Here is a 14,946-nt window from a genome sequence, read left to right on the forward strand (position 1 = left end):
CTCAGCTCCTCTTGGGGTGTTTTGTCCTCTTAGCTTCTCCAGAGCAAATTCTGGGCTAGCATCTCAAAGCATCAGCAAGCATCTGGGTCTCCTGGCTTAGCGTATCCTGGGGCATTTTTTTATCTGTCTGCTTTCTGTGTGAGCTGCCTTTAAAGGACTCCGGTAAACTAATCAAGACCAATCATGAATGGGTGGGGTCAAATCTCCATGGGAACATTTAATCAAGAGGTTACATGCTAATCAGAAAGATTAATAAATCTGCCCCCCACAAGATGGTATTAAATAATATGGCTTTTGGGGGGACATAAAAATCCAAACCAGCATATATGGAAAGTTCTGAAGCATTCATTTGCTTTCAAACATTTGATGGATTAAATATAAATCATTCCCATCTATTGGCTTGAGGGAGACAACTTGGGATAAGGTAAAGGAACATCAAAAGAAAATCCTGGAGGCTTGGCTTCAAATTTGGGTGCTATGTATTTGTGAAATCATTTAACCCAAAGATAGTTTGCTGTTGGGTAAGAGCTTGTCTAAATGTCATCTGAGCTTTCTTGTTTCTTCATCATTGTGTAATCAAAGTGGTACTCACGTAAACTGAGAGACTTCAATAGACCTATAAACGTGAACTATTATGGTGAAATAGAAGGGTATATTTATTGATGTGCATAGTCATAGTAGAATAGGGTGAGCTATTTTATATGTATATATAAACTAATATTAGCACTTTTCTCCATTCCTACCCCACGAAGGAAAGTTCTCAGCAAAGACCATTGTAAAGTCCTAACTACCCTTCTCCTACTCTAGAGATTTTTTTTTTTGCTTCAGAATCCTTGAGAAGGAGGTGCTAGAGGGAGTGTTTATAATGCAGGGGAAAAAGTGGCCAGGTTTGGGGGGTGATGGGAGTTTGGAGAATGGGAGTGGGAGAATGAATCTAACCGCAGTTTGGGGAGTTTTTGTCCCCACTTGTGTAGCATATCCTAGACGGGGGACAGCTGCAGATCCTTTTAATAGTAATGATGTGAGTGATAGCTATCTTTTATTGCATAATTGCCAAGTACCAGGCACTCTTTGGGGTGCTTTATGAGTATTAATAAATTTAAGAGTTACAAAAATCCTTTGTGGTATATTTGGTACCGGTATATTCTGTTAACTTTACAAATATGAGGCACAGAGGAGTTAAAAAAAACTTGCTCAAGTCAAAAAGTTAGTTGATTTGAACATGGTGGTCTGAAGCCAGAGCCAGAGCCCTTAATGAGGGGACACTTGCTTTGTGGCCTTAAGGCCACATGTGTCTCTCTGTGGATAAGTTCGTGATCAATGAGGAAACTGCTCTGAGGGCTGGAGAACCAGTTCTTGATGGAGGCATGTGGACCAACGTCACTATTTGGAATCACTGTGGACTAAAGACCTGGTTTCTTGCTTATTTTCTGCATACCATAAAGCCTGTGATTCATATATCCAATGGAGAAGAAAGTAATCCTGGTTATGACTGAGACTGGATACCCTGCCAGCCAGATAGGTAGGACTGAATATATCATGTCTGTGATGGTTAAAATCATGCGTCAACTTGGCTGGGTTATGGTGTCCAGCTGTTTGGTCAAGCAAGCACTGGCTTGATTCTTACTGTGAGGGTATCTTGTAGATTTAGATCATTAGTCAGTAGATTGCATCTATGACTGATTACATCTACAGTCAACAAAGGAAATTGCCTTCAGCAATGAGAAAAGTTTCATCCAATCAGTTGAAGTCCTTAAAGGGAGAACTATGATTTTTAGCAGTCAGAAAGAATTTCTCTCTCTACTTCAGCCGCCAGCTTCTCCTGGGGAATTCATTGAAGCCTTCATCACAGTTCCCAACGTGGAGCCTGCCCTACAGAATTCAGACTTTGCCCATGCCCACAGTCAAGTGAGCCAATTCCTATAATAAATCTCACAATATTTACATATATATATCCTGCTGATTCTGTTTCTCTGGAGAACCAATTGGCTTCTCAGCACCTTTAATTGGCTATCTAATAGGCAACTTGACCTAAACATGTCTAAAACAGAGCTCTTGACTTTTCCCTCAAATCAGCTCCTCCTTCAGTCTTTTCCATCTCAGTCATGGCAGCTCCATGCTTCCAGTCATTCAGGCCAGACCTTGGAGTTTTGGTTTCCCCTCTCTCACACAATCCATAACTAGTTTGTCAGCAAATTCTCTTTGATGCTATCCTCTATCAGAATTTGAACACTTACCACCCTCACGGATTTTCCTTTGGTCCAAGCCACCTTCATTTCTGGATTGTTGCAACAGTCTTTGGATTCATTCCCTGCTTCTTCCTTTACCCTCCTTTAATTTATTCTCAGCATAGCAGCCAGACTGACCCTGTCATGCACAAATCAGATTATGTCACCCCTTTGTTCAGAATATATAAATGCCTTTCTATTTGACTCAGAGAAGAAGCCAAAGTATTAACCACAGCATACAAAGCCCCATGGCATCTAGTTCCCCATTATCCCTCTGATTTATTACTGCCATTCTTGTCCTTTTCTCTGAGCTCCCTTCACACCAGCCTTCTTGCTTCTACTTGCAGCCCTAGAGTCTGTCTTGGAATTTGCTGCTCCCTCTGCATGGCTTGCTCTCCTTCCAGATACTAGCATGGCTAATTCCCTTGCTGTCTTCCTGTCTTAATTAAAAGTTACTTTTCAGTGCAGCCACCCCTGACCTCCCTGTCCAAAATTTAATCTCCTTACACACATTCCTTGTTTTATTTTTCTCACTGTTTCATGTTGTATGTAACACTATCTAATATATTATGTTTCATTTATTTATTTATCATCACGTGCATGTCTCACTAGAGTGTTAGCCCTCCTTGAGGGCAGGGATTTCTTTCTGATTTTTTTTTTTAATAACCACTGGCACATAGCAGGTACTCAATAAATACATGCTGAATGAATGAGTTTAGAGAACTGAAAGAATGTGGCATGTCATGCATCATGGAAATGTGTACAAAATCCATTCTCACTGCAACAGTATTTAGATTATAACGGATGTTAGTGTTTTGTAGACTGATAAATGAATAAATAAGTAATATAGCCTGCCAGCTAAGTATCCAAAGCATTTAAAATATGTGATGTAAAATTAAGATAGTTTATTATTTGATCTTATCATTTTATCCTAGCACACAGAGGGTACACAGGACCCTCTTTGTGTATTGTTATTGAGTATTGTTTTTCCCTTTCTTTCTTTTGTTTTTTTTTTAAAGGCTTAAAATGTATTTTAATAAGTTGATGCTGCATAACTGTTCCATTTCTCAGAAAAACTCTAAATTTAAGGTATCAGAGACAAATCAAACATGGTACACCAATAAAAATTGCACAACATAACTACCTATGATAGGCAAGGCTAAAAGCTACTGTCAGACCTTCAGCATACAGCAACCCTGTTCCTAAGATTGCGCTAAGCCTATCAAGAAAAGCTGTGAACAGCAACATCATAGACACAGAAAGGGTCATTCCTGGGCAGTCCTCACCCAAGAAAAAGATGGATGCAAATTAACACAAGATGTTTTTAAAGATATACTAAAATGAAAACCTATGAGAAAACTTCTTTAAGACATGAAGGGGTAATATATGGGATATAACAGAACCGTATGTATGCTATCTGTGATCTCTGTGGTCATTTGCCTGAATTCTGACCCAGGAGTGAATGAAATAATGGGTCTAAGATCACTGGGTGACATTTGGTTTTTGTGGTATATGTGGCAGTGTCTCAGGTTGGGGAACAGGGGGTATAAAGATAAGAAAGCAAACAGAACACGATGGACAAAGAATGGAATGATCAAGATTAATGGGACTCTAACTGAATCCATTTTTGCCATGGTTCCTCCCAGGCTGTCAACATCAATAACATTTGAGACTTCAGGAATGCACCGCACAGAACTGATTTGTTAAATAATATACCACACTGAACTGATCTGTTAAATACCACCCTCCCTCCCTTGTCCTAGGTCTCCCTAGAGGAGGACAGAAAGGGAAAACCTAACACTCTTCCAGGGTAGAATTCTGGCTAGTCCAAAAAGGGTCCTTCTTTTCAGGGTTTTGGGAAACTAGACACTGTCACTTCATTAGTATCAGTGATGTTTGCTTGGAGCAGATTCAGCTCCAGGAGCTGCACGGTTAAATGCAGGAGGGGTTCCACCAATTGCCCCAATTCCTTCCACTGTAGCAGCTTAGCCAAAGCTTTCAGTTGTTGGTGGGGTCAATCCCAAGGTTCCACCTGGCATCATAGTGGCTGGTCCTGGAGGAGCTGGAGTACCAGCTGGCACAGGAGCAGGGGGCATGGCACCTCTATTATTTATGCCCATAGCACCTCCCATAGCCATCTGGCCCATCCGTATCTCCTGCTCTCTTTCATCAGTGAGGGTTCCCCTGAATCTTTCTTGTTGTCGACGCATCATTTCCTCCTGTTGCCATCGCATCTCTTCCTCACGGCACCCGTGCTTCTCCTCCTGCCTGAGCTCCAGTTGCTTTAGTTTTTGTACCTCTTGGTTGTGCAGCTCCTCCACCCTCCAAAGTTCTTCTTGGCACCTCATCAAATTCTGCCTCATCAGCATGACCTGGTGCTCATGGTGAGCAGCCTCCATCTCCATTTCCAGCTTCTCACGAGCTTCCTTGATGTTGCGGTCCACTTGGTCCTGCTGCTGCTTCTCCATCTCAATGAGTGCCTTCCAGCACATGGCATACTCATACTCAAAAGAGCCAGGCTGTGCTAATCTGGGTGACTGTTCTCGCTCCTTGTGAAATTGCTGGTTCTTTATAACCAGCGTCTCTGGAAAGTCCCTCTTTACCATCTAACTGGTCCATGGGCTCCACAGTCACAGGTCAATGAAATGTGATTAACAGGAAGGAGGCTTTGCTGTATCTGTCCAGAGCTTTCTAAGCAGCTAGCTTCCCTGAGAACTCAATCCCTTTCCCTGAGGGCCTTGCTTGATCATCCAGGATGACTACAGCCCTCTCCACCTGATCAAACACAGAAAAGGCCTCCTCCAGAGATTCACTGGACATGTGCTGAGGAAGGTTGCTGACTGTAAGGGATGCACTATGGCAGGCAAAGCACACACACAGCTGCTTTCCACGGAGTGGCATGTTGTTGAGCTCCACCTTGGCAATCTCCGCTAGGGTTTGTGTTTCCGAGCAGATAAAGCCAAAGCCTTTATCCTTATGAATGAAGACCTCACCTACTTTCCCATATTTTTCGAAAAGTTTCCTCATTTCTTCCTCAGTGATGTCAGGAGGAAGATTGCCCACAAAGAGATGGCTATGTTGGGTGAAGGTCATCTCTCCTGGTTTCCTAAAATTCTTCAGGTCAATAGTCGAGCTTTCATTTGGCTGCTGGCCTGTTGCCCATTTGCAGTTATTGGTGGTGGCTGCTGCTGCTGCTGCTGTTGCTGTGGGTGGTGATGCTGATGATGCTTCCTTGGAGTTTGGTTTTGCTTCTCCAGGTTAAAGGTTTTGTTGCTCTGTATTTCTGTACCCTCTACCTACTGTTCTTTCCTCATAGTAACGGTGATGGTACACAGCCTTTACCATCCTGAGAAAAAAGGATTTATTTGTTTTTTATTCATCTGAGCTGGTGTACAGTTAGGTCATGACCCCTCTGACTACTCATCATATACTGGTTACTTTTTCATCTATGCTGATGGATTTAGTTCCTGCATGGTCATTGGGTAGACGGGACCAATGGCAGAGGGACTGTTACATTGGTGTGGCTCTATCAAATCCTGTTTATCCTTCTGCTCAGGAACTCTTTTCCTATTGTGGAACTGTGTATCCTTATTTCATTCCTGACTCACATAAGAATGCCTTTTAGGATACAAAGGATACACTGAGATAGCAGTGGCTACCCTCAAGGAGCCGATATTTCTGGCTTAACATTGCTTTGCTTACTACTAGCTCTGCATTCAATGAGAAAAGGGAAAGTTTGGGATCACCATGGGCTCAAACTTTCTTGAAGGGGAGGGGGCCTGTATACAATGAAAAGGAGCCCCAATGAAGGCTCCTTTTCATTGTATGAAGGGGATAAGGGATTTCAAAAGGTAGAAGACTGAGAGTAGAAGAGTGAAATACCTGATGATGAGGTAAAGAGACATAATGGTTTTGTCAGTCCACAGAGGTGGATGGTTATAATTTAAATTCAGTTATGGATTTTAGATTATTTAATTTAGAAACACATATGTAGATATATATTCTCTTGGTGCTGTTATTCATGATGAAAGCAACCATCCGCTGACTAGGCAGAAAGAGAAAGTAGAAGAGTAACAATTAACTCTATAACAGAGTCTTAAACATGTACTTTCCAAACATTTTAGCTCTATAAATATTGAGTAAATAACAATGGTAAGTGGCTTCCCTTCAGAAGCTGCAGACTTTTTAAAAAAATTGGAGGTAAAAAAGCCCTCCACTTTAAATAAAAAAGAAACCATGTGGTAGGCAGAATAATAACAGCCCTCGAAAGATGTTCACATTCCTAATCCTAAAACCTGTGAATTTGGTACCTTAGATGGCAAAAAGTACTGAAGTTAAGGGCTTTGAATGGGAAGATTATCTTGGAAGAAGGAGGCAGGAGGGTGAAAGGAGGTACGATGAGGAGCAGAGGTTGTAGTGATTTAGCTTCAAGCTAAGGAATGTGGATGGTCTCCAAAAGCTGGGAAAGGCAAGGAACCACACTCTTCTCTATAGCCTACAGAAGGAACGCTGTCCTGCTAACCCTTTTCAGACTTCTGAGCTCTAGAATCACAAAATAAGAAGTTCGAATTGTTTCAACACAGTAAGTCTGTGGCAATATATTAAGGCAGCAATACAAAACTACCACAGAACCTTAAAGCAGATGTTTAGACTTGTTGAGTGGTTAATCAAGACAGTTTTCCCGGTTTTATTTGTCTTTTCTTTCTAGATGATTGTTACAGACTTAATAAAGTAAACAGTATATGCCTCTGATTAATGATGCTAAGTGGCTGTGATACCAATACGTATCTGGATTTACAATGTACTGTTTACTCCTAGAAAAAACTGAATATTTCAGATGTGTGTTTTGAATGACCTCATAGTCTTTGTTCAATGGTATCTATTTAACCTCCATCCAGCAGGTGACAAATAAATAAATAAGCAGGTTAGCCTGCCAATTAAGTTTTCCAAGGCATTTAAAATACAAGAGGTAAAAAGAGAGAGAGAGCAGTCTTCTTTCATAAGTCCTGCAATTTTCAGAAAGCTTAAAGCACCAATCTTTTAGGCCTCACATTTGTGATAGAGTATAACAAAACCAGGAAAAATGGAGCTGTTTGAATCCATTTTTGAGTCAGAGACTAGAATAAGAATGGACAAACAGTATGAAACCTTTGTACTATTTTTACAAGTCATTCTCATTAAAGTCTAAAGACTGTAAAGCTATTGGGCTCCTTCTAAGATAATGTCCCCCCTACTGTTATATTTCTTCCAATGAAACCCATCTGTGAGCTTTTGCAGGATGCTCATGACATGCATTTAAATTGCCTGTGTGTTCTAGAAACCTCTTCTTCCTGCAAACAAGTGGTGACCTCTCTGCTCTATGTTCATTCAAGGGACAGACACTTGCATATCATCCCAGGCAGGCAGCCAAATGAGGGCCACATCCTGTTCAATACAAAATACAGATTTTCATTAAACCAAGATAATTAGAAGAAGTAGCATAGAGGAATATGAGTAATTCCATCAGTAATTACAGTAATTATGCCCTTAATTGCCATGCTACCTCCAGTGTCACATTATATATATGTACTGGCATTTTACAGAGGAAACACTCATATGTTTTAGATTAGAGATGTACCTGGTTACATCAGGTAACTCTAGTAGTTAGAAAATAATTGAGGGAGTATTGTTTCATCCTTGCAATGATCAAAGCAAAATATATTATATTGTCATTGTTATTATTGAGAGCTTCTTCAAGACATGAATTTTTGTATATTTAAGAAATACACAGAAGTAAAACCCAATATTCTAGACGTCATTTTATATAGTTTCCTTCCCAAACTGGTGAAAAACAGTTTCTCAAATTTCCTAATAAAAATGAAAATAGCTGTTATTAGATAGTTCTTCAATTCTGTGACTAGAGCATATGGTTATAGGTAGCCTATCAATATTTTAAATATTTACTTTTGGAACTGACTTTTCAGTCTCCCATTTCTCTGTTAGTGTATCAAAAACATGTCTTTATGTTCACCCAGGTTTGTTAGAGTAGGAAAGCCAAAAAAGGCTGCAGTGCTTTCAGCTACTTACTGGGATGAAGTTTCTTCCTCAGCCTTCAGACTAGTGTAAGTGGTAAAGAAAAGACAAAATGCATTTGTCCTCTTGCTCAGCTATTAGGGTAACATTTGTGCTTGGTTCCTTTGCTGCCAATCTTCCTGGTCAATATCAGCTCTTGGAGAAGTGATACAAGTTCCTGTCAGTAAGGCAGAAGGCAGAGTTGAGCTGGATGGGGGAAGAGGACCTGTTTTCAACCCTCAGATGGATATTCCTAAGGCAGATTTTCATAGCATTTGATTTTTTGATTCAGAATTTTGTATTTGATTGGGCTTATTTTATAGTCTCTTAATAGAAGACACTCTCACATTTGTATTTGTTCCCCTACCTGTCATCGAATGGTCTCAAATTGCAGCTAGGCCAAGGGAGAGGGTCATGGCAGTGGCATGCCCAAATGGCCATCCATCAGGAGAAGGTGCTTTACTGTCATCTAGACCTGGGGTTTTACCTCATGCAGCAATAGTCACCGATGGAACAAGTGAAGTTATGTGAATTCACAAATACCTAGTTCATTTGCGTTGAAGACAAAGATCATGTCATCTTTCTGTGCTACAATGGGTCAATGGTACCCAAGAAGTTCTCCAGGCACGCAGAGTGTAATCACGACATACAACTTTAGATCAGCCTCTTGTGGTCTCATCCTTTATCGGATGCAGATATCCCTCCCAGGTATCTTTTCAGGCCTTCCCTTAAGGTCATGATAGCTGTAACATATGTTGCTCTGTCCCTGATCACTCTCTAATCACTCATTATGACATTGTTAACATGGAAAACTTTCAACTGTGTTTTTGGTTGATAAACTTTCATTTCTGAATTTGCTGAGATGCAAACATCCTGAAGATTCCGCCTCTTTATTTTATATTGTTCTCCCCCAATGTCTTGCTGATCTCTGCCACTTACTTGCTGTGTATCTGGAACAAATGATTAAAACACTCCCTGCCTCAGTTTCCTCATCTATAAAAATGAGGACAAGAATACCTACCCCAAGAGGGTCATTCTGAGGATTGAATCAATTAAAACTTAGATGCTTAGAAGATGTCAGACATATAGATAGTGCTCAATACATCTTAGCTATTATTATCATCATGATCAATATTACCCTGAATTTACTAACTTAATATATTCTATTCTTTTAAACTTTTAACTTTTTGGATACAATGTATACATAGTTTTCTGATTAACATTTCTCAACAATTCAGACATAAGTACTGAACCCATTCCAAACTTCTAAATGAGTGCTTTTCAGATGATCTGCAGTGTTTACAGCTTCAGTTCTATAGTTATCAGCCAGGCTCAAATTTGGGCTCTGCCTATTAGCTCTGATCCTGAGTAAATTACTTAATCTCTTAGAGCCTCAATTTCCTCATCTGTAAGGTGGTGGTGATGATAACAGAATGTACCCTCTTATGGGTAAAAAAAAAAAAAATTCCTAAATGTGCTCAGTTAGCAGTATTTCTAGTACATAGAAAATGTTTAATGAGTATTTAAGTATATTATTAGTTTGCAATTAGATTATAGATGCCACTTTATGTTTTGGGTCATGGGCAATATGGAGGTGATCCCTTGTATTTTCCACTTGCTTATTTTTCTTTCTTTTGTCTTTTCTTCCCCTTTTAGTTGAGGTAAGATTTACATACAACAAAATGTTTAAGTCTTAAAGGTATAGGCCAGTGAGTTTTGATAAATGCATATATTCATGTGACCAAAAATCTGAATAAGATATAGAATATCTCCACTGTCCCTGAAAATTCTATTGAGTCCCCTTCCATGAAACCCTTAGCCCTTGGTAGGCAACCACTGCTCTGATTTCTAGCACTAGAGGTTAGTTTTGCTCATTCCTGAACTTCATGCATGTGAGTGGATTAATAGAGCATGTACTCTTCCATGTCTAGCTTCTTTCATTTAACATAATGTTTTTAAGATTCATTTATGTTGTTGCATTATCAATAATTCATTTTTTTATTGATAATTAGTATTTCAAGGTATGGCATACCATGTTTTGTTTATCCATTTTCCCATTAGCAATTTGGGTTATTTTCAGTTTTGGGTTATTAATATAGCTGCTATGAACATTCTGCCCAAGTCTTTGTGTCGGCATTCTTCTTTTTTTTTAATGTGAGGGAGAAAATCACATGAGATGAAGCTGGAAAGAAAAGAGTATAGCTATACCAATAATTCTGAGGGAAATATGGGGCCATTGCAGGGTTTCACAAGGGAAAACTGCGCTATTCAATTCGCCTTTTACAATGATCACCATAACTGCATTGTGTAGATTGGAGTGGAGGGAGCAAAACTGGAGACAGGGGAAACAATTAGTAATCTAAGAAGTAATCTAAGTGCTAGATAGTCATAGCCAGTATGAAAGGAGGGACAGTGGGGATGATGTCAAGAGGACATATTGAGAATTACAAGGACTGAATGATTGGTTTGATGACTTTTTGGAGGGGAAGAGAGGAATGCAATTGCATTTCTGGAATGGAGCTGAATCATGGCACCATTCATTGCATAGGGAATAATGGATATTAAGAAAGTTTTGTGGGGAAGATCACGAGTTCATTTTTGGGTATGTTAAGTTTTGCTGTCTGTGAAACATCTAAGTGATGATGTCTGATCTATACCAGGATATTTGAATCCACAGTTTAAGGGAGAACAAAATCAAGGCATCAAGATTTGCGATTTACATCCCATTCTTGTATTCATGTAGTATTCATGTCCATTTAATATTGTATAGAGTGAGAAGATTATAAGGCCCTGGGCAGTACCTGAGGAACATCAATAAGAGGCAAAAGGCCTGCAAAGTGATTGAGAAGGACCTTACAGATTCATAGGAGGAAAACCCAGAAAAGTGTAGGGTGGCAGAGAAGGAAAGAGATCAATTGAAAAAGGAAAATGTTAAGAGTCAAATGCCACTAATTTGTGATGTAGCAGATGAAAAATGACATTTGTGACTTTGGAGGGAATGGTGGGGGTAGAAATCAGACTGAGACATGAATGGGAGGAAATGTAGCCATCCATTATGGATAACTTGATGAAGAAGTTTGGCTGTGCTGGGATGAAATAGAATAAACTAAAAGGTGTGGTGACAAAGAGTTTTTTGTTGTTGTTTTGTTTTTGTTTTAAAAGATAAGAGAGCATGTCAAAAGGTCAGAGAAAACAGTTTGAATTCCCACTGGCCAAATCTGGGCAATATGAGCATCAAAATGATAATAACAGATGTAACCACTGAATAAAATAGAAATTCATGAGTGTACATTGAGATAAGTAAATGGAAAAAAGAGATTTTCCTTACACTAGAATAACTAATAAAGTAGATGAAATTAGAAAATCACTACTTAGCAACCATCATAATTCAGCCAAGAAACAGCAATAGATGCTGAAACCAGGGGATAAAAGTTTAAGGAATGCAATATTTATATAATCTCAAACCACTTCCTTAAAATACTAATTACTAACTTCACAGTGGAGAAACCTGGCAGGCACCGCCCTAATTAAGTGATCAAGGTTAATGTCACCCAAAGTGGGGAAATTCAGTCTGACACGATGCAATGGGAAGAACACAGCAACACTTCTGATATCCCCACCAAAAATGCATAATCTGAATCAAACCATGAGGAAACATCAACTTGACAGAGTCTACAAGTGTCAAGGTCATGAAAGCAAGCCAGAGAATGTTTCATATTGAAGGAGATAGACAACAACTAAATGCAGAACAAGAGATCTTTTTTTTTTTTTTTTACAATAGAGAACATTATTGGGACAATTGGGGAAATGGAATGGTGTCTGTGGACCATAGCAATGTTTCAACATTAATTCCTAATTTTGATGAACCTATTTTGGTGATAGAGAAGAACGTCCTTGGTTACAGGATTACACAAAAAACAGGTATTGGATCATCATCTTGCAACCTATTCTTAAATGGTTCAGAAAAAAATGAATTCTTTGACTACTGCAATTGTCCTGTACTATAATTTTCTGTAAATTTATTTAAAAAAAAAATAAAAGAAAAAAAACGGGGAAAAAAAAAGATAAGAGAAAGTTAAGAATTTTAAAATAGTAATGGGAATGAGTCAACAGGGAGGGAGAGCTTGAAAATATGGGTAAATGATATGATGATGTATTTAGTGGGGCTTCCAGGAAAGGTGGTGATGGTGGTGGGTGTGTGGGTGGCTGAGTGGCTAGAAGGGGTCTAGAACCTAGATGGAGAGAATTACCATTAGGCAGAAAAGAGAGAATATCTGATGTAAACCATGGGGAAAGAGGAGAGGAAATGGACAGAGGTAGGCATCTAGGTTTGGTGGTTGCAAGCTGGGGAAGTGCCCATAAGATGGTTTCTATTTTCCTAGAGAAATGAGAAATGAGGTCATCTGCTTAGACTGAGAGGGGTGGATGAGAACAGAGGTGTTCAGAAGCTCCAGAACAGTGGTGCCTTGCCATTATTTCTTTGAATATTCTGTCTGTGCCCCGTCTCCCCCCCTCTTTTTTTCTTCTCCTTCTGGGACTGCCATAATGTATGTATATCGGTACACTTGATAGTATCCCACAGGTCACTTAGGCTCTGTTTGCTTCTTTTAATTCTTTTTTCTTTCTGCTCCTCAGCCCAAATCATTTAAATTGTCTTGCCTTTGAGTTCACTAATTCTGTTTTCTGTCAGCTGCAATCTGCTGTTGAAACCCTGTAGGGAATTTTTCATTTCAGTTATCATGGCCTTCAACTCTAGTGTTTCTGTTTGTTTCCTTTTTACATTTTTTTTATCTCTTTCCTGAGATTCTCATATTGCTCATTCATTGTTTTCCTGATATCTTTAGTTCTCTCTCTGCTTTCCTTTATCTTCTTGAGCATACTGAGGATGGTTAAAAGAAAAAATCTTTGTCTGATATGTCTAAAGTCTAATCTTCTTCATTGATGGTTTCTAGATTTTACCTTGTTCCTCTGGATGGGCTATCATTTCTTGCTTATTTGTCTTGCACTCTACTGTTGCACACTGAACTTTTTAATATTTTAAAGTGTTATCTCTGAGATTTGGTCCCTGAACTGGCTGGGAATGTTTTTATATCTTTTTGGTAAATGCCCAGTAATAGGATTGTTAGGCTATAGGCTAGTTGTATGTTTAACTTAATAAGACACTGTCAAACAGTTTCCAAAGTGATTGTACCATTTTTCACTTTTATCACCAATTCATGAGAGTTTTTGATTTTAACTATTCTAGCGAGTATGAAGTAATAACTCATTCTGGTTTCAATTTGCAGTTCTTTAATGACTAATGATGATGAGCATTCTTTCATGTGTTTATTGGCCAGTCTATATCTCTTGGAAATATGTGTTCAAATATTTTGCCACCCTTTTAATTAGGTTGTTTGTCTTTTTATTATTGAGTTCTTTATATATTTAGGATATAAGTCCACTGTCAGATGAGAGTATTGCAAATATTGTCTCCCAATCTGTGGCTTGCTTTTTCATTTTCTTAATAGTGTCTTTTTGTGATTTTTAATTTTGAGGAAGTCAAATTTATCAATTTATTCTTTATGGGTTAGGGCTTTTAGTCTTCCTTAAGAAATATTTTTCTACCCCAAAGTCACATAAATATTCTCCTATTTTTTTCTCCTAAAAACTTTAGAGTTTCAGCTTTAAGTTCAGGTTTATAATCCATCTCAAATTAACTTTGTGTATGGTGTGAAGAAGGGGGTCAAAGTTCTTTTTCTTTTTTCATGTATTAAGGCAGTTATTCCAGAGCTATTTGTTGAAAAGACTTTCCTTAGGATTATTGTTGAAAATATACTGACCATATATGTATGGGTCTATTTCTGAATACTACAATCTGTTCCAATATTCTATTTGTCTATTATTATTCCAATATCACACTGTCTTGATCTTTGATGCTATTGTAAATGATACTGATTTTAAATTACCTTTTCCAATTGTTTGTTGCCAGTTTCAAGAAATACAACTGATTATTTGTATGTTGACCTTATAGCCTTACTTTTCTAAACTTATGTATTATTTCTTCTAGTAGCTTTTCTGCAGATTCCTTATGATTCTCTATATTCCCAATCATTTAGTCTGTAAATGGACAGTTTTATTTCTTCCTGTCTATTCTTGATACTTTTCTATATTCAATTGCAATTGCTGATTTTATATTAAAAGCTAAACTCAGTTTACCTGAGAAAAAGACTTGTTGAACATTTGATTATTTCTATTGCTTATCAGTCTAAAAAAGGATTTGAAGGGGCATGCCTAATTAGGATGTACTGCAGAAACTATCTTCAGAAATATTTTACTGAAAGGAAAATCCTTAAGATTGTGAAATTCTAGAAAGGTGACTTCTATTGATGCTACTCAGACCAGACACCCAGAGGGAATATGAGTAACCATTTGCGCTGTGGACAGTTGGAAGTAGAGATATTTTATTAGTCTGATTTCCATTGTTAGGATTTCATGTTACTATAAAACCTTGGTGAACCTCATATCTTTTCACATCATTAGGCTTCACTGTCTTTCTACAGGTATTAGCAACCTCATTTAAAACTGAAGAAAATGTTGTAAAATGAACTGAAATAAATAAGCAGCAGTGCAAAAAAAAAAAAAAAAAAGAGAGAGATTGAGAGAGAGAGATCGATAAGAGTTTCTATCC

At 38.4% G+C, this 14,946-nt stretch overlaps 1 protein-coding gene and 1 pseudogene across 1 annotated transcript in view; one reads left to right on the top strand and one right to left on the bottom strand.

Moving 5' to 3' along the window:
• The window catches only part of C3H4orf33 (chromosome 3 C4orf33 homolog), a 245,173-nt gene that overhangs the window by 203,649 nt on the left and 26,578 nt on the right, over positions 1 to 14,946 (top strand). The window lies entirely within an intron of this gene.
• Positions 4,115 to 5,336, bottom strand: LOC119530461 (annotated as a pseudogene).

The sequence above is a fragment of the Choloepus didactylus genome, chromosome 3 (genome assembly GCF_015220235.1).
Source record: "Choloepus didactylus isolate mChoDid1 chromosome 3, mChoDid1.pri, whole genome shotgun sequence".
Classification (NCBI taxonomy): domain Eukaryota; kingdom Metazoa; phylum Chordata; class Mammalia; order Pilosa; family Megalonychidae; genus Choloepus; species Choloepus didactylus.